The 20,120-nt window shown below is 43.8% G+C and overlaps 1 protein-coding gene and 1 long non-coding RNA gene across 3 annotated transcripts in view; one reads left to right on the top strand and one right to left on the bottom strand.

The window, feature by feature from the left end:
- Positions 1-4,691, top strand: part of LOC127487372 (uncharacterized) — a 29,724-nt gene extending 25,033 nt beyond the window's left edge. The window contains exon 3 of the long non-coding RNA XR_007914194.2: positions 2,676-4,691. This is a non-coding gene — a long non-coding RNA (uncharacterized lncRNA). The remainder of the gene's footprint in view (positions 1-2,675) is intronic.
- Positions 1-20,120, bottom strand: part of CSMD1 (CUB and Sushi multiple domains 1) — a 2,053,194-nt gene that overhangs the window by 755,281 nt on the left and 1,277,793 nt on the right. The window lies entirely within an intron of this gene.

Raw genomic sequence — 20,120 nt, 5'->3', positions numbered from 1 at the left:
TGGGGGCAGCAGCACAGTTTCAGCTCACACATAAAGTCTCCATGGCTTCCCGGCATGCAGGGAATGAATGCTACCATGAAATGTTGTGTTATGAACATGTCCAAAACATGCTGCCCTAAATTGGGCTTTCAGTGCAGAGATTATTTTGCACCAGAGGCAGGAAGGGCCTTCTGAATACCCATCCCTCTGTACCTGAAAGCAGGTCATGAAGTTGCCCATGAAAAGGGGCTGCTCTGTGCTAGGAAGTGCAGGGCTCTCTTCACATTGGGTCCTGGTTGTGCTGCAAAATGGGGCTATACGCAGAAACCTACGGGAATAACCCTGATGTGCCATTAGTGTCACTTGTGTGCTTATTAGCTCACACTTTGCTGCCTGAGAAAACCTGCACTCCTTTTCTTTGCTTTTCACTTCTTCACTAATCTGTCACTTTCGTCCAAGAAAATGTCTGTAACTTTCTTCCTGACATTCTGGGTATCCATTTCATACAATTGTCATGTGTCCATGCAAACTATAAAGTAAGACATGTATGCTTCTGTGCTATGTTAGTTTACTCCTCAGGACCAGTTTCATAGGAATAGCCTTTCATCCTCCACTTGCAGCTTTACTGGTCACAACCTGCAGTAGCCCTAGTGCATAATTCATCTCTAGTTTTTCTTAATAAGGGAGCCTCTTTCCAATCTTCTCATAATATCACACATTCAATATGTATGTATTGAGTTAATATTCACATAACAACATTTTCAAGTGCATAGTTCAATAGCATTTACTGTACGCACAATCGCATGCACATCCCACCTCTACTAGTTCCACACATTCCTATTAATCCAAGGTAAAACCCCCTACCCACTAAGCAGTGCCTCCACGTTTCCACTGGCCTCTAGCATTTTATTTCTATAGACAGACCATTCTGGATTCCTCCCTTTGAAAGGAGGAGATGGAGGGGCAGAAATTTTCAGTGAAATTCAGTCCAGTGTAGGGAGACCAGCTGCTGTCTTGGCGAGAGTTGATGATGCTCTTGCAGCTACGTTAATCATGCTGACCACAGGTCACCGTCCCTTCAAGGAAACTGAAACCTGCCTGGCCATGGTTGCAGCCAACGGGGCGACCTGATTTCAGCTCTTGAGAATTCACAACAGGATTCTGAAAGTGACAGAACCTGGAGAACCAAGCCTGTAACTGAAGTGAGGTACTGAAATAGCTAGGGATCAGGTTCAGGAAAGGAAGCCACATGCCGTAAAGGTCAGAAGTTAAGAAGCACAGTCCTGACACGTCCAGGTGACAGACAGAAGATGATCAGCAATAGCAATAAGGAGGCCTGTGGTGAGTGCTCAGGTCCAGACCTCACAATATTTCTTCAATCCTTGCCACCCATGAGTAAGTTCCCATCATTATTCCTGTCCTGTAAATGAGGAAGCTAAGGCTTAGAATGGTTAAATCATTTGCCAGAAGGAAAGAGCTGGGGTTTGAAGCCAGACGACTGATGCCAACTCAGGCCCCTTAATGAAGCCAGCAGATAAACAGCATTAACAACAACACAGGGGGCAGAAGGCACCGTCCCCAAGTTCATCGCAGACACATTGTGCCAAATCGCAGGGATCTCTTTTCTCTCAACGTTGTTGAATGAGTTTTGCTTCCTGTGACTGCAAGAGCTTAATGAACATGGTTACCACCAGGGAGAGACAGGCCTGGGGGGACAGAGCTGGAGGAAAGCTCCAGGCAAGCCCGAGTAGGGGTCACTGGTGGCGGTTGCCTAGGGAACAGAGCTCCTCCTGGAGGACACCAGCTCCATCCAGGCAGCAGTTTCGCCTGGGGCCAGCTTGCAGGGCAAAGCTGGATAGGAAGCAGCACTGTTCAGGAGAGCTTACAATCTTCCTACTGGAAATAACCTTGAGCGAGTCTTTAACCTTGGATTCTAGTATCCCTGTAATAAACCCATGAGGTCCTGTCTCCAAGGTCATTTCCAGCTTCACCTTTCAATGAAACTACCTCCAAACAAGTTGTCCTGGGCCCAGTATGCAGGGAGAGAGTCCTTCAAGAACAGCAATTCACCTGCTCCAGTAGCGATCAACGGAAAACACTTTCTGAAATGTGTGCACCATAAAGGACCTTGGCTCTATGCTTCGGCCGCCTCACCCGGAAAACGTGTTTCAGTGACACACATCTTCAAGACCTTCTGTAGTTGGTTGTTTGTTTAAACAAAATTTGATTCTAAATTGATGTTTTAAAAGGCAAAAAGAAAAAAAAATGACAAGACACTCCCCAATGAACTAAATCTTTAAGAATAGTTCATCTGGACCATGGCAGGTGTTTGCCAATGAAGTGATACAAAATCACTCTGAAATTCCTTTTAAAACTGAGAAATTTATCATAGACTTTATACTTATTTATTTTTCACAATCTAGTTCATACAGTAAAGAATTGCACATACTTTGGTTAGATGTATGTGTGGATATGCATGTGTATGTGTGTGAGAGACAGTGAGAAAATTCTGAAATAAATGCAAGCCATTTAAAAATATGAAGAATTTTTAATGTGAATTTAATATTGAGTCCCAATGTACTAAATATGTAACAAAGATTATTCAACATTATTAGCATCACTAATATGCTAGTGAAAACATTTAATTGGTTCACCCAATTGGAAGAGCTTTCATGAGGAGAACCGTATGTTTCTAGGGTCTACACGTGGTGTCCGTTACATCTTATTCCACCATTGATAATCAACAGAAAGAGGAGGGTTATTTGACATCACAATGGAACGACGGGCTTGCCTCTGACTAGAAGGTAAGAACTTGCTTCACACTGTTGCTACCTCTTTTGTAATGCAATCCCCAAGGCCAGCTCTATAGTCCTTGGGAAGCACTGGCTGCAAGGTGCATGGCTGCAGGTGGTGAGACATCGGTGCAAGGTGCTTGGCTCCAGGTTGCTGCCATGAGAATGTTCTACAGCAGCAGCTGCTACTGTAGCAATAGGACCACATTAGGGATTTTGCCTTTCCAACTAGATACATCAATCTTCTGCTACTTTACTGAGCTTGCCAGAATGGCTTCTGTTCTTGTTCTAAGAACAACAGTTGCTTCCCAGCGAGGCATAATGTTGGGGAAGTTGAGGAGAGGTATGTTTTTACTACCTAGAAGAGCGGGTGTGAGTGTGGATGTGAGAGAAACAAGACAACTGCCGCTGGGTGGATGTACTTCGTGACTCCTTCCAGTACACGGCAGACAGGTTCCCAGGGACTCTTTCCTGCCAACAGGGTGCCTGGTAACTGGAACATTGCCCTTGGCTCCTTGGAGTGTATTTTGCTTCACTTTGCCTTAGAAGGATAGGGAGCAACATTGCTCAACAAGGATCCCACACTTGAGGTACACATCACAATTGTGTGACAAGCTTAAAAATACTTTTTGTAAATATTGACTCAAAATATCTAACGTTGTTTTAAGCCAACAGCATAATTGATAAGGTTCCTCAATGATTCTAGAATGGGTCCAGAAAACTCAGCTACTATCCAAAATGTTTTTAGAATCTGTGCCAATATGTCCATGTTTACGTACATCATAGCCACTGATTCTGCACAACCACAGAGTCAAAAGCAAGTTCAAAATGGTTTAAATCCCAAAGCATTCCTACATTTTATTTTAATGTGACCCAGAATGCTCAGCTTCAGCTCCTGGTTGTACCACTAATCCATCTGCCTCCACGGGCAGGTTTTCACTTCTCATGCCTCAGTCTACTTGGTTGAGAAATGGGTTCATGGATAGTCAGGCTGTCAGGATTAAATATATAGATGACAGGAAGGGTTTGGAAGTAGAATTACGACATAATTAACTTTTAAAACATTAATACAAATGATATGCAAGGTTCTTGTTAATCTTGCAAATTGAATCTCCTCTTTATTCATTTTGGAAACAAATACTGTGTACCTAGTCTATGCCAAGCATTGCCTTCAGTATTGGGGATATGAACACTCTATCACCTCCTATAGCTTTCCTTGTAGGACAGGAAAATAAGCAACAGACAGAAAACACTTGGGTACAGCTCACGGACTGCAGTGGATATATATGCTTTCGATTAAAAGTATAAAGAAAGTAACATAAATATTCACAAGTGGATGCCAATCTAATAGCATGATAGGGCTTTAAATCATTCATGGAAAGTATATAGTATGTATATACTATGTGTGGATTTCAAAGCTGTTTTACATTAAGGCAAACTTAATGGGATAGGCATATGGTCCAGCAGTTAAGATACTCATATTACACATTGGGTCTGCTAATGTGTACCCTGGCAGGCAGGCACGACAGCTCAGGTAATTGAGCTCCTACCTCCCACATGGGCGATCTGGATTGTTCCTGGCTCCCAGCTGTTGCATTGGCTCACTTCCGGCAGTTTGAGCATGTGGAAACTGAACAAGCAGATGGGCATACTCTGTCTCTCTCTGCTCTTCTGCCTCTCAAGAAATCTTAGGAGCCAGTGCTGTACCATGGTGGATAAAGCTGCCACTTGTGACGCCAGCATCCCTTATGAATGCTGGTTTGTGTTCCTGCTGCTCCACTTCCAATCCAGCTCCCTGCTAATGGCCTGGGAAGGCACCACAATTTGGCCCAAGAGCTGAGGTCTCTTCACCCACAGGGGAGACCTGGATGAAATGCCTGGCTCTTGGCTTCAGCCCTGGCCATGGTGGCTATCAGTGGAGTGAAACAGCAGATGGAAGATCTCTCTCTGTTTTTCTCTCTGTAATTATGACTTTTAAGTAACTAAATATGATCTTTTAAAAAATAATCTTACTTGGTAATTTCATTTTCCAACAACTATTTGAAGTCCTCTTGCACAAACTGTATGTTAATCACTGTTTAGGCATTTCAAAGATTTTAAATCTCTGAAATGCTTCCCACAACTCTAACACCATGACTTCTGAGTCTGTTTATAAAGACACATAGATGCAGTGGTTTCCATTAAATGAGTCACGCTCTGCCTTTGATAACAGCTCAGTTCTCACCCAACATTTTGAGCAACAAAAAATGGGTGCATCTCTCATTCCCCTGGGGGAAGAATAATATTTAAATCAAACAATGGACTATTAATCGGCAAGGAAAAGTGGCCGTGAGCAAGTGCTGCTTTCTCTTTTGGCAGGAGCAGTGTCTCTCCGAGTGTTTACCTTCCGCTCTCCCAGACACCGCAACTCCCCAGTCCAGGCTCCCTTGGTCTTTTTTTTTTTTTAATCAGATTATTTGTTTTTATTGACACATAATAATTGCACATATTTATGGGGTACAATGTGATATTTCAATACATGCATATATTTTAATGATCAAATTAGGGTAATTAGCATCCATTACATCATATATTCAAGAATAGAATTCTTTGTAGTATGAACATTCCAAAGTGTTTCTTCTGGCTATTTAGAAATACACAATGTTATTGTTAAATATTGTTACCCTACTGTGCAATGGAACACTAGAAGAATTATTTTACAATAAGGAAGAAAATGTTTTAATTCAATAAAAGTAAACCTTTCTGAGGTTTAATTTATTTATTTTATTTTATTATTATTAGGCATTCTTTATGTTTTGAGAAACTTAATTAACTTTGACAAGGAACCCAAGAATGATACATCTTTTGAAAGCACTTAGACATAACTATAGCTTATGAGACATAATATCCTCTACTGAATACATTAAAATGAAGTAAATATTTGAGAACAGGTTTTACTATTAACTCTCATAATCCAACTCTTTGAGGACAGAAGTCCTGCATGGGAAGTAAGTGCACAGTGATTCCTGTTGTTAATTTAACAATTAACACCCTTATGTATGATGTCAGTGATCACCCAAGGCTCTTGACATGAGCTGCCTAGGCTATGGAAGCCTTTTGAATCCACAAACTCCATCAGTATTCAGACAAGGCCATATGCAGAGTGGAAATTCTCTCCTTCCTTCAGAGAAAAGTACATCCTTCTTTTAGGACCACTTCTTTCCACTGGGGTCTCACCCACAGAGGTCCTTCATGTAAGACACTTTTTGCCACAGTGTCTTGGCCTTCCATGCCTGAAAAGTTTTCATGGGCTTTTCAGCTAGACCAAAATGCCTAAGGGTTTATTTATTTATTCTGAGGTCAGAGTGCTACTTAAAGCACTTTCTGTGGTGTATGATGTAACATTTCCTTTTTCATCTCTAATTTTATTAATTTGTGCTTTCTCCTTTTTTTGTAAGTTGGGTCAGTGTTGTGTCAATTTTGCTTATTTTTTCAAAGAAACAGCTCCTCATTTTGCAGATTTTTTTTGTTTCGATTTTATTTCTTCTCTAATTTACATTTTCTCTTTTCTCCTACTAATTTTGCATTTGATTTGCTGTTCTTTTTCTATGTTCTTGAGATTTATTAATAGGTCATTATGTGGTGACCTTCAAATTTTTGATGTAGGCAGGAATTGCTATAAACTTTCCTCTCTGCACTGCTTTTGCTGTATTCCATAAGTTTTGATATGTTGTGTTGTCATCTTTATTTGTTTCCAGAAATTAATTTATATTTTGATCTTCTATGAAGCACCAATCATTCAGGAACTTGTTTTTCAGTTTCCATAAATTCTAGAGAGTCTTGAGTTGCTGATTTCCAGCTTCATTCCTTTGTGGTCAGAGAAGATGCATGGTATGATTTCGATTATTTTGAATTTGCTGAAACTTGTTTTATGGCCTAACATGTGGTCCATTCTAGAGAATGTTTCATGTACTATTGAGAAGAATGTGTATTCTGCAACTATAGGGTGGAAAATTCTGTAGATATCTGTTTGGTCCATTTGGTCTACAGTATTGATTAACTCTGCTGTTTCCTTGTTGATTTTCTGTCTGCTTGATCTGTCCATTGCTGAAAGTGGGCTAATGAAGTCCCCTATTCCTATTGTATTGGAGTCTAAGTCTCCCTTTAGATCCATTAACATTTCTTTTAAATTGCAGGTGCCCTGTAATTAGGTGCATACACGTTCATGATAGTCACTTCTTCCTGTTGAATCATTACATAGTGCCCTTCTTCGTCCCTTTAACTGTTTTTATGTTAGTCTATTTTGTCTGATATCAAGATGTTATACCAGCTCTGTTTTGGTTTCTGTTAGCATGGAATATCTTTTTCCATCCTTGCACTTTCAGTCTGTGAGTATCTTTCTTGGTGAGATGTGTTTCATTTATATAGCAAATAGATGGGTTTTATTTTTAATCTATTCAGCCAGTCTGCGTCTTATAACTGAAGAGTTGAGGCCATTTACATTCAAGATGACTATTGATAAGTAATGACTTTGACCTCCCAGTTTTCTATAAAATCATTTTTTACTTTGTACTTTTACTGGTAGATTTTCTGCCTTCACCTTCTTTCGTAGTGATGACCATGTTTTTGTGTTTCTGTGTGTAGCACATACATAAACATATTTTTTAAGTCTGGACAACTGGTGACAAATTCAATTTCTGTTTGTTATGGAAGGTCTTTATTTCATGTTCGTTAATGAATGAGAGCTTTGCAGGATATAGTATTCTGGGTTGACAGTTTTTTTCTCTTAAGACTTGGAATATATCTCGCCATTCCCTCCTAGCCTGTAGGGTTTCTGATGAGAAGTCAGCTATGAGTCTAATTGGAGATCTTCTGAAAAAAAAAAAAATCTGGTGTTTCTCTTGTGCACTTTTTACAATCTTTTCTTTATGTTTTCTGTGGTGAGTTTGATTACAATGTGTTGTGGTGAGGATCTTTTCTGTTCATGTCTATTGGAAGTTCTATGTGCTTCCTAGACTTGGATGTCTGTCTCTTTCTAAACCAAATTAGGGAAGTTTTCTGTTATTATTTCACTTAAAATGCCTTCTAATCCTTTCTCTCTTTCCTTGCCTTTAGGATCTCCTAAGACCTGAATATTGGGTCATTTGATAGTATCCTATAGATACTATTTACATTTTTTCGTTTTCTAATTTTTTCTTCTTCTTGCTTTTGGTCTGACTATAAAATTTCCAGATATGTCTTCTAACTCAGACATTTTTTCTTCTGTCTCACCAACTCTGTTGTTAACACTTTCCTCTATATTTTTATTTTATTTTTTTGAATTCTTCATTTCTAGTATTTCATTTAGATTTCTCTTTAAGATCTAAATTTCATGGGAAAAATTTCCATTCATATCATACACAATTTTCTTTAGCTCATGAATTTGCTTCCAAGTAATCAGATGATTAGTTTTTTATTCCATTTCTGGCATTTCCCCAACATCTTCATGTTCACATTCTAATGTTGAAATGTTGAGTGTTCCTTTAGGGGTTCATAGTATCTTCCTTGTTCTTGCTTTTTGAATTTTCATCTTTATTTTTTGGCATCTGCTTATTTTGTCTGATAGTTTTTATTTGGTCTATATCTCTGTGGCTTAGTGGGACATATACACTTTCAGTAAATACTGAGAGGTGTGTGCTGGGTGCAGCCAGGGTGCTCTGTTCAGTACTCCAGGGTTGGGCAAGTATCCAGGGTAAGACCCCAGTTGGGCATGCCAGCTCTCCTCTGGTTGACTGGACAGAAATGAATGATCATCTCTGTTGGTGCAACCAATCCTTCTCTCCCCAGCTGAGGATGCCCAGGTGTTAGTCCCCAGTGTGCTCAGCACTCATACGCACTGCTTTACGAACTGCACATTTGATCTGTGGACTCTTTCCTGCGAGCCTGGTTCCCTCTGCTGTGAACTGCTATAGACAACCAGGGAGCTCAAAGAGTGTGCAGCAGTGCTCTGTGGTTGCCAGGATCTAGCCACGCTCTGCCTCCTCTTATGGAGTCACTGTTTTCCCAAGCTCAGCTCCCAGCTCTCTGGGTCATGGAGTGCCTGTGGGGCCTCTCTGCCCTAATACCCAGTCCCGTGTATAAGGAAACTAAGGTGTTCCCAGAGCCAGTGTCTATGTGTGATGTGTGGTCCTCCCAACCAGATTTGGTTTCAGCAGGGAATGCAGGCTTTTCTCTCTGGTTAGATTTGTGGTTCCCAAAGTCACAAAGTATCTGCCTGCTTCAGCCCGCTTGCTTTGCAATTATGCTGGGCTTGTAGGAGAGACCCAAGGCAGCCCTTCCCCTCTATAGGGGCGGCTCCTGCTCCCCTCCCATTGCCAGGCAGTGGAGGCCCTCCTCCTTGGCTTCCTCTGAATTGCTGGGTGGAGGTGACCCTGGCTGTTGCAGGGAGGATGTCCTCCTTCATGGCACAGGTCCAGACAACCTCCACTGCTCTGGTAGGGTCTCTCCCATGGCTCTCCCGCAGTTTTATCCTGAGCATGCATCCTCTCTCTTTTTTAAATATTAATTTCACCCTGCATAAATCAGACTGTCCCATCACTATTCTGCCATCTTCGAAGCTCCTGCCCCCTTGGTCTTTAGGAGCCACCAGCCAGCACAGCAGAGTGAGTCCTCCTTTTGCCCCAAGGCCTTGAAGCCCTGGGTACCGGCCTCTAAAACTCTCTGGAAGAGTGTGTTGGATGAGGCCAGCACCTTTGCCCTCATTCTGCCTCAGTTGCTCAACTGTGAGGCACCACCACACAAACAGGCTCTGTCTAGTGACAGGCAGGGTGCCCTGTAGACCCACTGGGTGTTCTGTGAAGCGCCTCACGTGAGGCATCTACCTGGAACACTCCCTCCAGGGCCTGGTGCACAGACACCACGGATCCCGGATGCTGATGGAGCCACTGTAAACTCTTTGAGTGGATTTAACAGTGTTAATTTATCTAAAATATTTATGTAATCACCACAGCATTGTACCACATTTTGATCTGAAATCAAATGAGAACAGGGACTACTGCTACAATACAAATTGCATTTCCCACCCTCATCACAGACAAGGGCTGTTTGAAGAAGCAGTCATTGATTTCCTGCTCTTTGGAGATAAGCCAAGACAATTAGTAGTAATGACCTGTAAGTTCATCTTGCTACGGTAGGCGGACGTCTTTCAGGCACTGAGAGCAGGCCACACACCCTGTTTTCCCAATGTGACCTTCCTTTCTGAATCTCATCCCTCAATGAGAACAAGATGCAAAATTTCCAGAATCCTTTTAGTAACAACAAAGTTGAAATGCTTTTGAATTGAACAGGCAAGTGAAAATGCACTCATAAATGTCACTCATTTGCTTGGTCTGTGGCCAGACTCCTTCTGCCGACCGAGACCTAGCTTAACTGTTTGTAGTCTCTTCTCATTGGGCTCCTATATGGGGCAAATTTAAACACTGACAGCAGACAGCACCCTCGTGGTCACCAAGCTTCTTGCACGCTACTTTGGAAGGCCCAACCACCTCGCTACACTGTCCAAGAAAATCAATTACAATTTCTTCTCTCCAGGACTCGGATTTCCACAATTAGGGAGTGATATTTAATTAAAGACTGCCTGCCAGCGTGCACTTGAGCTCCTATATTTGCATGAGATCATCTGAAATCAGAGTAGAAAAACAAGACTTGCCACAATGGTAGCATTTGGAAACCACCAAAACCCAAGCCGTGGAAGCTTGTCAGTGTCTTGTTAACCTTTGCACAGGGGAATTTGCGTTTTAACACTAAAGGTAGATGGTTGTCAAGGAAATTTTCTATAAGAAACAACTGAATTATCTGCAGGAGATTGCAGAAGAATGCAGTGACAAACTAATGAAGTAGAAATGAACCGTGTCACCTTTTCTGGCATTTTAAAGTTTCAAGCGTTAAAGTCAATGATTAGTACAGTCTCTTTTCATTAGCATTGTTTAGACTATTACATTCCCCTTTACACATTAAGTACATTTAGTATATTTGTATAAAGAAGCATGCCTTTTGTTCTCCAAGTTCAATAAGTAGAGAAATAAATTAGATGAACTTCTGAGTTTTATGCCATTAAAAAAAGAGGAAAAAGTGAGATCCCTAATAGGAAAACTGGACACCACATTGGCAAGAAGAGAATGGCCTTAGCTGTGTTTGTGTATACTTGCCTAGCTCAACACTTCTTCAGTGTACACATTTGCTGGATGATGGATGTCAACAACTGTAGATGTGGATAATTATTTTTCATGAAATATGCATGATGATCATCATAATTTTTTTTTCAAATTACTTGAAGCCAACACTTGTAGCTAGTCCATTATTTAAGTCTGAGCTTTGATTGCGACAATCAGAAATGCAAGCATCAATGTATCTGTCCAAGGGATGCATGCACACACATGCAATGTATACAAGACAGACGTGAAAGGAAGCTTTGTGTGTGCTACTGAGAATCACAGTGTGGTTTACCGGTTGCTTCAAACAGCTAATGACACTTGAAAATTGCCCTGTTAGAAGTTAGAAATAGAGGTCAGTGTTGTACAGCAGGTTAAGTGGTTGCCTACATTGCTGGCATTGCATGTGAGCACTGGTTCAAGTCCTGGGTTCTCCACTTCCAATCCAGCTCCTTGCTAATTCACCAAAGAAAGCAGCAGAAGATAGCCCAGGTCTCATGTCAGAGACCTGAGTGGAGTTTCAGGCTCCTCGCTTCTTCCTGGCCCAGCTCTGGCTGTTGCAGCCATTTGGGGAGTGAACCAGCAGATAGAAGATCAATCTCTCTAACTCTTTCAGGTAAATAAAATTTTTCAAAAAGAAGTTGGGAAAAAAACCCTGAGATTTAATGAACATCCACTAAGTTGTGTTTTGATGTAATTTTTGTTTTTAAAAATGATTTATTTATTTGAAAGGCAGAGTGACACAGAGAGGAAGGGAGAGTGAGAACTGTATTGCATTCAGAGTTCATTCCCTACATGAACACAACAGTCTAGGCTGTTCCAGGCAGGAGTAGGAGCCAGGAATTCCATCTTGGTCTCCTACATGAGTGGCAAGGGCCCAAATACTTGGGTCATCTTTCCTGCTTTCCAGGCACATTAGCAGGAAGCTGGATCAGATGAAGAGCAGCCAGGACTGAAATGGCCTCTGTGGTAGGGGAGGTGGGCATCACCAACAGTGGTTTAATCTGCTGAGCCACAACACCAGCCCCTTTTATGTAATTTTCAATAACTCAGTGAAGTTGTCAACTAGAATCACAAAGCAGTTCATCTACTTATACTTGAACAGTTATCGCTAACAAAACAATATGAATATGAAACACTTTAGGTTTCCTGCCTAAAATAATCAGGTAAAACATGCCAAAAACATTATCTCATGAATCTATAGAGTAACTCCTAAAGAATCATCTCTGAGTAGTAACTTTGTTTCACAAGAAATGATTTTGTCCAGGATGTCTTGGGCAAAGAATACTTCAAATCATAGGAGAGTTTTGAAAGGGCTGAGGATGGAGTGGGGAGCATTGCCATGTATCAAGCCACTGGCTCACTTTTATCCACACATTAGCAACAGATGTTATACCTGGATGAGGTCAATGGACAGAATTTTTAAAATGATGGATTTTGTTAGTAAAAAGAACACATTTTATATTAGGAGTCGTTAAGAAAGCTCAGAAGTAACCAGCGCTGAGGTCAGCCATTAAGCAATAATAGCATTTTCTATACAAATCAGAGAAACCAGAGGAAAAAATATGTTCAGAATGCTTTTCGGCCTTCATATATCTGTACTTAACAATTTTCTTGAGCTCTTTGGTTTCCTCTGAATCAATGAAATACAAGGAATTTGTAAAAAATAGAACCACAACATAGTTCTCTTAAACAGTGAAAAATGCAACAAAGGTATTCTTTCATAGAATTTAGATTTTAAATTATAAATCTCTTCTACAGCAACTGCTTTTCCACGAGCCTTCAATGGTTATTTCAGCTATTTCAGTAAAGCACTTATTTCACCACAGAGCTAGGTGGCGGCAACTTTTTTTAGTTAAGAAAATTGTCATCTAAATGAGGTTTTCCAGCAAACACTGACATAGGGAGTTTCTCTATGGATACCTTTGTCCTTGTAATCACAGGAGTAATCACCACACAGCCGAATGGGACGGGTGTCCATCCTGTGGGACACAGCTGCTCAGCTTCCCTCCAGGGTCGTGGTTGGAAGGATGTCCACCCCCATGCAGCATCTGCTGTCCCCTTGTGTCACCATCTAAGCTATAATCATTGGCTGCATTGAAATTATTCCTTTTCATAAACAGTGGCAGATTGTGAGTTACCTTTAGTCCTGGTACCCACCCCCCCACCATGACAGACGACCTCCTGGTTTACAGGGGATGTTGGCCTATGAGTGGCTTTTGGTTACATTGATCTCACTCTGAAAATTTTATTTTCATGTTCTTTAAGGAAAAGACATAGAAAGCGAGAGACAGAGATTTTCCATTCACTGGTTACTCCCCAAAGGCCTCCAATAGGCAAAGCTGGGAACTGGAAACTCAATACTGGTCTCTCTCATGAGATCCAAGTGCTTGAACCATCAACTGCTGTATCCCCAGGTACATGATGGCAGGAAGCTGGATCAGAGGTGGAGGAGCTGGGATTTGAACCCAGGTGCTCCAATATGGGACACTGTGTGTCCTAAGCAGTGACTTAGCCACTGTGTCAAATGCCCGCCCTGACTCAGAAAACTTTTGTTAGTCCCTGTATTAGACACAGAAGATGCAAGCCTGAGGAAGTTGGTTGTGGTTCTCACCCCAACTACTGAACAGCAGACAGATCTCTCTCTAACACACACCCTGGCTTTAACCAGGATACCAATAGCTGGTTCAAGTCAACACCATGAATTAAGGAAAGCTCAGGCCTGATTGAGTCACTCTTCTCTCTCCTTTGTGCTATGATTTCATTCCTCTTAGTCACTGGGACATTCAATGCATTCTCCCTTCTGTTTACTTTCAAGAAATGAGCTGAGAAAAGTCACTCAGATTGAAAGCTCTCTGATAATAAATCTTCTACTATTACCTCTTGCAAAGACTTTGCTCTATAAATCAAAGTGTTAGACCAAAGGTCTCAGCCCTCAGTTTGCGATGTTCAGACTTCAGCGACTGGCTGGGGAGGTCCCTTGAGGATGAGGGGGGTTGATCTAAAATCCTACAGGTCCTTCCTGTGGCCCAGTGGGAAAGCATCCACACCTCTCATGCAGCCGCCATGATTTTGAGTAGCACAGCCCAGTGGAAATAAAATGCAAGCCATGATGTAACTCAAACCTTTCGGTAATAGGTGAAAAAAAGTGAAATGACTTTAATAATATACTTAACTCAAAATACCCAAAATATTCTTTCAACATGTAATGAATTCAGACAATGTTTCCTGTTGCTTATCCGCCTGAACTCTCCACTTTCTAAGCGCTCAGCAATCCTGGGTGAGCACGGGTACTGGGTCGGACAGCACACTCTTCAGTAATGCCCAACAGTGAAAGCACTACTGGTCAAGGGCCCAGTGACCAGGGAAGAAAAAAATTTTTTGACAGGCAGAGTGGACAGTGAGAGAAAGAGACAGAGAGAAAGGTCTTCCTTTGCCGTTGGTTCACCCTCCAATGGCCGCCACGGCCGGCGCGCTGCGGCAGGCACACTGCGCTGATCCGATGGCAGGAGCCAGGAGCCAGGTGCTTCTCCTGGTCTCCCATGGGGTGTAGGGCCGAAGGACTTGGGCCATCCTCCACTGCACTCCCGGGCCACAGCAGAGAGCTGGCCTGGAAGAGGGGCAACCGGGACAGAATCCGGGGCCCCGACCGGATCTAGAACCCAGTGTGCCGGCGCCGCAAGGCAGAGGATTAGCCTAGTGAACTGTGGCGCTGGCTTGAGGGAAGAAAATTAAGAATACAGTAGGTTCTCAGAACTGGGAGACCTCACAGTGAGGCAAAGACCGTGCCTGTGCGCATGCTGCCGAGAGACCAGAGCCCAGGGCTTCCTGCACCCCGCAGAAGTACACGGCCAGGACAGGACGGCGGAGCGGAAGCCGAAACCCTGGGGTTTGAGGCTGTGGTGCATGGACAAGTTTACGGAATCAGGAGGCAAATTTCACAAGGCCATGAGGAAGATGTAGCAAAGGAAACAGCATATTGTAGAGGAGGAGCCTAAGAGAAACTAAATTAGGTTCCCGTGTGCTGTGAGTGAAATCTTGCAGAGGGGAGCAAGAGACCAAGAGAAGTAATGGGTCTGATGTTGCATCTGACCATCAGCGGACCAGGCTGTGCAGGGGGAGGAGCAAAGAGAAGATGAGGGCAGGGCCTTGCTCAGGTTCTTCAGGTGGGGTGAGGATGACACAGGGGATTGAGAAGGTGGAGGAGCTGGCGCTGTGGTGCAGCGGGTTAATGCCCTGGCCTGAAGCGCTGGCTTCAGTGATTTTAAGACCTGGCTGCTCCACTTCTCATCCAGCTCTCTGCTGTGGCCTGGGAAAACAGTGGAAGATGGCCCAAGTCCTTGGGCCCCTGCACCCACGTGGGAGATCTGGAAGAAGCTCCTGGTTCCTCACTTTGGATTGGCCCAGCTCCGGCTGTTGTGGCCAACTGGGGAGTGAACCAGCGGATCTAAGACCTCTCTCCCTGTCTCTCTGCCTCTCCTCTCTCTGTGTAAGTCTGACTTTCAAATAAATAAATAAATCTTAAAAAAGAGAGAGAAGGTGGAGCAGACAAGCACATGGGGCACATTGGCTACGGGTGGCCCAGCGGGACACAAAGCAGAGAGGGGCATGCCAGTTTCCCGTAGGATGCTTGAGAATGAACGATGAGGGGAGGAGAATGCTCTCACAGATGACCTGGTGCACATCCTCACATTCCCCATGGCAGACAAGGTAGTGGATTCACGAAATCCTGCAAATAAATGTGCTTCTGGTTGAGTTTGCCTGATGGTTTTCACTAGGCAGGTTTATTTCTGCCCATCTATGATATGCATTGTTCAGCGTCGGGATTGATTACTAGTTAGAACCTGAATTATTCAATGCAAGTACTGTAGACAGATAAACCTTGATGATTAAGAAAAAGTTTTTCACTTAACTTCTGGGTAATGAATACTATGCGGAAGGTCTAGCCTCTGAATGATAGTTGTTAGAAAGAACACCACAAAGGAGTTGCATTGAGCTCCCTCTGACCTTGGTCATTTGTCCCCTTTGTCTTTCCAAGGTGCTAACCTACTCAAGGGTCTGGTAGTGGCCTCTTGTTGCACAAAAACAGCAGTTCTGGTTCTTTATCACATTAGTCACATGTGGGCCCAAGCACACTTTTCCATAATTATCTTCTACCAGTATCAAATCTGTTTCCAATGATTCCTTATTTTTTGTTTTATCTCACAAATTGCCTCTTGCAGCTGGAATTCTCCCTTTCCTTTTTTAAATGTTGTTTTGTAAGTGAACAAATTTTTTTTAAAAGATCTATTTATTTATTTGAAAGGCAGAGGCAAAGAGAGAGAGAAGTCTTCCACATGCTGGGTCACTCCCCAGATGGCTGCAACAGCCAGAGCTGTGTGGATCTGAAGCTAGGAGCCAGGAGCTTCTTCCAGGTCTCCCACATGGGTGCAGGGGCCCAAGGACTTGGGACATCTTCTACTGTTTTCCCAGTCCATAGCAGAGAGCTGGATTGGAAGCGGAGGAGCCAGGACTGGAACCAGTGCCATATGGGATGCCAGCACTGCAGATGGCGGCTTTACCCGCTACAGAACAACGCTGGCCCCTCTCCCTTTCTCTGCCTGGTTTCTGACTCACTGCCTCTGTCTGCCTAACATCCTGTGTGGGGTGAGTGTCTGGCCTAAGAGTTAGGACTCCAGTTAAGACAGCAGTGCTGCACATCAGAGTGCCTGGGTTTGACTCACAGCTGTGGCTTGTGACTCCAGTTTTCCTCTACTGCAGGCCCTCAGCTAACTAGGTGCTTGTCACCTGCACAGGAGACGTGGATTGAGCTCTTGGCTCCTGGCTTTGGTCTAGCTCAGCCCTGGCAGTTGTAGGAATTTGGAGAATGAACCACCTGTGAGAGGATCTACTCCCTGTCCCTCCTCTTCTCAAGTCATTTTTAAAAATCCCTTCTTAATTCCTTTCTCTAAAGCCGATCATTAGCTAGAAGCACTCATCCTAACTGTGCTGTTAGACACAGTTCTTAACTTGAAATTCATTCATAATCCCCAAGATCACAGGAAAACAGAGTTTCCAAAGATGCCTGGGAAATCTGTATTCAGGGGGAGTCCACAGCTTTTATTAAAACTTCCATGGAGAATCTGATCCGTGTGTGTGTGTGTGCGCACACACACATGCATACACACACATGCTACTGGTTAAAATTTAAACTGCTAAAGGTAGAGGCAGTGAATTTGAATTGCTTTCCTGTAGCAATACTTACATTATGCCTGCCACTGATGACTTTATGTTCCTAAAGCACCCGTGGCTGGTGGGTGGCACTGTCTTGGAGTAAAGCAAGCCTCTGTGTGGCTTCTGTCCCTCCTTTAGCTCCAGTGCTTTCTCCTTAAAACGCCCCAGCCTTGGCTTTCAGCTTCCACTGTCTGCAAGATGAAAGGGTTTCTCTCCACTCCTATACAGAGCTTTCCCTGTGATCTCAAATCTCCTGAGAACCTTACTGCAGATCACAGAGGGAGAGAGCAGTTTAAGAGGCTCTTGATAGAAGGGGACCCAACTTCTTCTCAGTGAAGAATCACCCTCGAGATCCCAAATATGCTGTGACTGTCACAGGATACAGGTGCATCACGTGTAGACACAGCAGGCCACAGAGGAGGGGCTATTGCTGTGACTGTCACAGGATACAGGTGCATCACGTGTAGACACAGCAGGCCACAGAGGGTGGGGGCTATGAGGCTTTGGTGGGTCTGTCATTCTTGTCTCACCAAATGAGTCAGCAGAGGTATAGACAGAGATAGTAAGGTGTCAAGGTCTACACCAACAGAGGAACATACACACACCAAATGCAGCCATTCCATTTCTGCTACACACCCAAGATAGCCAAGGTTATTTTCATTTGACAGATGCACCAACACAGCTTGGAGAAGCTAGGGGGCTTCCTCAGTGTCAGGAAGGGCTTCAGGCTCCGAGCGCCAAATTCTTTCCGCTGGTCCATGCTACCACCATTTCGATGGCTGCAGAGCACGTGCACCTCTTTCACGCAATAGTGATCTGCTCAAGCGTCTGCCAGTCCCAATATCCATTCTGCATCATGAAATGAATGCTGCCCCTATGAGGATCACACTGCTGGGGGCTGGAGGCAGCAGGACCTCACCTCTGTTCCTAAAACATATGGAACTCACTGCCCATGGACGCAATGACCTTTCAGGGATGGTGTGGGCTTAACGACAGCTCAAGAGTTAGTGTTGGTGCCCAGATGAATGAGTGCGTGATTCTGCTTTGGGAGATTGGGGGGTTGCTTCAAAGAGGAGCACAGGAAAAAGCAGCAACATGGAAGCAGGGTATAAAAGTTCAGTGGAGGCAGGAGAGCCGATGCTTCATCCCAGTCACAGCAGGTGTTGGTACAGCAGGAGCGCCAGTGTCAGCTGTGGCTACAGGACTTCGAAAAGGAAGCTCGGAGAAGAGCACTGAGAGCTGCTCACAGTCTGGGCACTGATGACTCCTGAGCGGGGATGAGACACTGCACATGCTGACCCCAGACTGATTAAAGAAGCGGGATCTCATGACTTCACTCGGAAATGCACTTTAAATTTTCAAAAGACAAAAACATGGAGCCAAGATAGCAACAACTGGGCTGGGAAGAGTCAGTGACAAAGCGTGGGCTAACATGAGCATTCCAGAGATTTGATATTCCTTCCTCCAGAAAAAGGGCACACCGATGTGCTCTGTTTCTCATTTCAATAGAACTTAATATCACAGTCGCCAAATGCTCATCACAGGTGTGGCTCATAGATGCAGTCAGAGTGATCTTCAACAATACATGAAGTGGGAACACTGAGCAGCTGTGGCAGTGGCTGTTGTCCCACAGGGTAAATTTCTAAGGGATTGCTTGGGGACAAAGGTGGGAAACTCCTCCTAGGAGCCAGAGTGGCTGAGATGGAACAGTCAGGAAGCTTGGGGCAGTGGCTATACATTTATCATCTGAAGCAAATAATTCAAAATTTCAAAAACACCATGGGTGTGCAAACTGAACCACAGCTCTGAATATATGAGTGGAGAAAGCAAAACTCTCTGTAGAAAAAAATGCTGGTCTCCTTAAACATTTGTTGGGTTTGGAAACCGTACATGATGTCACGGTCAAAGTTTACCAATGGGTCTCCCACAGAGGAAAATATACAGACACGTACACTGCTTCTGGCTGTGTGGAGAAACTGGCTGGAATGAGGTAAGCCTTAGCTTCAGGAGGAGGGACTTCTTGAAAGTGGGTGTGCAAAGGACTTGCTAATGAGTGACTGGGTGGGAGCCTCCAGCCATCTGGGACAAAGGTTCCAGAGTCTGTGTGTGCAGAAATAAACTTGCCACGATGCAATCTTGCCTCAACCAAGGTTCTGCCACCCTGTGCTTCTGAACCCTTTATAGACCCACATCTGGATTCGTTTAGCATGTTCCATTTATTCCAGGAGGCAATGGCGATATTCTCGCACAAGGAGCATCATGAGCTCCCGCCAAGCGAGGCAGCTGCAGGCATTGTGTAGTCCACTGCTTCGTCTTGGATGACATGACCTGCCCCAGGGAATTGAGAGGACAAGATGCGCACCTGGTGCATTTGGAAGCTCACTGCTCTCCACCTGGTGTTGACCCCTGGTTTCCTACTGTGCCATGTAGGTGGCTGGCTGGAGTAGGCGACAGTCACAGCAGCTTGTCCACCAAGTTGTGGCAGCGGGCCAGAGTTGGACAGCAAGTTTCTCAGTGCAGGTGCTGATGCCCTGGGCTGACAGCTCCTCATGTGTGCACTGTGATGTTTAAGCTCCGAAGCACACACCAGAGAAGGCAGAGATCAGCTAGGTAACAAGTACACGCAACCCAGGAGATGTGGCTGACGAGTCAGCCTGTAAGAGAGGCTGAGAGCGCGTCCAGTGAGTGCGGTTACGAGCTGATAAAGTGAGAGGCAGAGGGATTTCTGTGTCAGCACTGCACAACGCTGGCTGTAGGAAGACAGGTTACCAGGTAAATGGAATCCTTCATGTGAGGCTTAATTCATGAAGCTTGAGAACATAGCACCTAAATGCAGTTGCCAAATATTGATTGATTTTAAACAGATGTGATTTACAGAAAGACCAGTTCTCCGATGTCAACCACGCTAGAAGTTCAGAGAAAGGAAGGTTTAAATGGTTTAATGTACTATAACACTAACCATTTGTGC

The sequence above is a fragment of the Oryctolagus cuniculus genome, chromosome 8, assembly GCF_964237555.1.
Source record: "Oryctolagus cuniculus chromosome 8, mOryCun1.1, whole genome shotgun sequence".
Taxonomy (NCBI): Eukaryota; Metazoa; Chordata; class Mammalia; order Lagomorpha; family Leporidae; genus Oryctolagus; species Oryctolagus cuniculus.
The sequence above is the reverse complement of the archived record's forward strand: the minus strand, read 5'-3'. Positions and strand labels throughout refer to the sequence as shown.